The following is a 3,110-nucleotide window of genomic DNA, read 5'->3' on the forward strand; positions in this document are numbered from 1 at the left end:
TTTTCAGGAAAGTCTGTGTCTTATGTTAACGGGACTTGATGGTTTTCCTTCAAGAACGCTGTGGTCTTAGGCAGTGCAGGTCACGGGCATGTGAACTTGGCAGCGTCCCTCTGTGGAGCCACTGTGAGTATGGGAGAGAGCTTCTCCCAGGCAGCGGCCCTCAGGGGAGACGGGCTTGCGATGGTGACGGTGCCTGCGTGTGTCCGTAGCCGGAGAGGTCTGAGTGAGAGAGGACCAGTGGTCCCGCGGCAGGACAACTCAGCTAGTCTGAAGCGGGTGTTCTAGGAGCTGGAAGGTTCTGTGAGGACTGACGACAGTGGGTGGTGGCGACAGTGAAGATGTATCCCTGGAGTTTTGCCTTTGCTTTAAGACCCTTTCTCTCCAGGTTATGCCCACAGAGATAAAACGCTCCCACTGTCCCCCTGGGCCTTACACTTAAACACAGTCCTTTGGAATATATGTCCTCAGACCCTCCTGCCTAGCACCAGAAGGAAAAATTGAAATATAATTGAACTGCTCTTTTGTGCCATTTGACTCTAGTTTATAAAGTCGTTTCTTGGGGAGTTTTTTTTTTTATCTTAGAGATTTCTTAAGAGCACAAGTTATAATTTCTTGTACGATGGTTTTAAATCTTTGCGCACTGAAATATTTCTTCAAACACAATCTTGAGTGAAACTAAATATATAAACAGTGGGAAACGCATTACCATTGACTCACTTCCCGGTGCTGAGTCCTGGTGCGTGTGGCGGGATGAGAATTTCATTCTTTCACCCACATCTGGACCACTGTCCTTGGAGGGGTCCTCGCACGCCACGGCCGATCTCACAGCTGGGACAACAGCTGGCTGCGACCACGCACACCAGTCACTGCTTTAGGAGTGTTTCATCGACGTGGCGGCACAGGGCGGACTGACCCTCAGACTGCTCAGCACTGGAGCCGGAAGAGGTCGCCCGGGCTGCTCACGCCCTGGTTTGTGGGGCAGGAGCGAGTCGGGCGGGCTCACATCCACAGGGCCCTCTGGTCGCACTGGGACCAGACCCTGGGCCTGGGGCAGCTTTTCCTCTGGTCTCCCTGTGGACGAGGATTCCGCAGGCGCAGGGGTCGGCCAGAGAGGAGTGCGGGGCAGAGCTGGGAGGCCGTGGGAGGGTTTATTCGTGTTTTTCCCTTCCAAATGCCATCCAACGGGAATTATCCAGGGAACAGAGTTCTTAACAGAGGAAGCTCCATGTAACAGGCCAGAGGGGGCTGCCTGGACTTCCGACCGACCGTCTCTTCTCATCATTATCCTTCTCTTCATCTCAGTCCCCGCGTCCAGATGCTATTCCTCCAGCCTCTGGTCCATGCTCAGGATGTGAATAATCGCTCAGTCCTGGTTAAGAAGTGCTCGCTGAGCCATGTGCGATGCTGATCGCCCCACTTTGAAGAAGTACTGTTGATATTTGGCTCTGTTGACTAATGAGTTTGCCGACCACTGGTCTAGCCAGTAGGCACTCAGACCACCTTTTACAGTGCTTCCATGTTGACATCTCTCCTGTGCTACATACGCATCACGTTTCTCTGGGAATCTTTGATCTGCGTTTCAGATTGTTTCCTTCTATGACTTTAATTCCTGGATTGAGTTAAAATGAATGAACCTAACGAACATTTTTCAGGGTCATTACCAGGTTGTGCTAGTTGACATTCACACTAACAATGTCAGAACAATTCTGTACAATTTATTTTCCAAACTGAAACCCTACTCGTGCGCACTTAAAGCTCGTTTTCGTGCTGTCTCCCCACATGGTGTGCGAATGGTGCTGGCAAACAGAGAGGGTCTGATGTCTTAATGCAGCTTTTTCACTCACGGCTCCTTTCCTGGTCCTCACCCCTGCCCACCACCATCATACGGCACACAGACCCAGATTTGTAAATAATGTGCAAGCCTTCTGTATTTTCTTTAAGGTAGAAGTGCATTTGGCAATGACTAAAAACAGCCAGATTTTTTTTTAAGTTAATTCTCAATTCTAAATGGGCAAACACCATTTAGACGCATTTTACCTTATTCTTCTGACTTAAAACACATTTTATTGCAGTTTGAATGAGATATGAAAAATGTGTAGATAACCATAAAATGGGGTCTGGGGTAGATCCCCCTGTATAGTAATTTATCATTTCCCTATAGGTTCTGACGGTTTCCAAAGTACTAGCAGGGACTTTTTTCCAAATGACCTTATTTGGGGGAAAAGGAATATTTGTTAGGAGGGAAAGAATGTAGTGGAACAGGAAGGAAAGGGAGGGTATTTTGCTGCTCCAAAGTAATTGATCGAGGATTCCTTTGGAGGGAGGAGGGCAAGGGGAATTTTGGCTGTTTTCCGTTTTGCTGCTTTAAATAATTACCTCTCATTTAAAGCCATCCAGAACTGTGGTTTTTCTGACAGAGGTTTCAGTCTTACTGGTCAGAAGTTGAGGGGAATTGGAAAGGACCCGGGGTCAGATGGGCTTGGATCCCATCCTGTCAATAGTTAGTGACTTCTGGCTCGTCCAATCACACACAGAGATTCTTAGTTCTAAGGCGGGACCCTGGAACCTGCATTTTGACAGATTTCTCAGTCGATGGAGGTGCAGATGGACCTTGAACCCAAGACCCACTGTTACAGATAAATGGCTCTTAGAACTTGAACTCTCACTGCAATCTTTCCCCCTAAGAGCCAGGCAAGATGATGCAAAAGAATAAGAGACAGATGCTGCTGGAATCATCTGCCTTCCGGGAATGGCCCACTGCCTCTCTACCAACGGGAGCATCTCGGCTCCTTCCCTTAGTGCTCTCCCTGTGGGATCAGCTTTTGTTTTTGTAATCCTCACCCGAGAGTATTTTTCCATTGATTTCTAGAGAGAGTGGAAGGGAGGGGGAGAGACAGAGAGGGAAATATCAATGTGAGAGATACATATCAATTGGTTGCCTCCTGCACGTGCCCCAACCAGGGCCGGGGATTGAGCCTGCAACCGAGGTACATGCCTTTGACCAGAATAGAACTTGGGACCCTTCAGTCTGCAGGCTGATGCTCTATCCACTGAGCCAAACCAGTTAGGGCTCACCTAGGAAGCTTTAAAAGAAAATGCCAGTCTCTGTA

Source organism: Myotis lucifugus, unplaced genomic scaffold (assembly GCF_000147115.1).
Source record: "Myotis lucifugus unplaced genomic scaffold, Myoluc2.0 scaffold_165, whole genome shotgun sequence".
NCBI lineage: Eukaryota > Metazoa > Chordata > Mammalia > Chiroptera > Vespertilionidae > Myotis > Myotis lucifugus.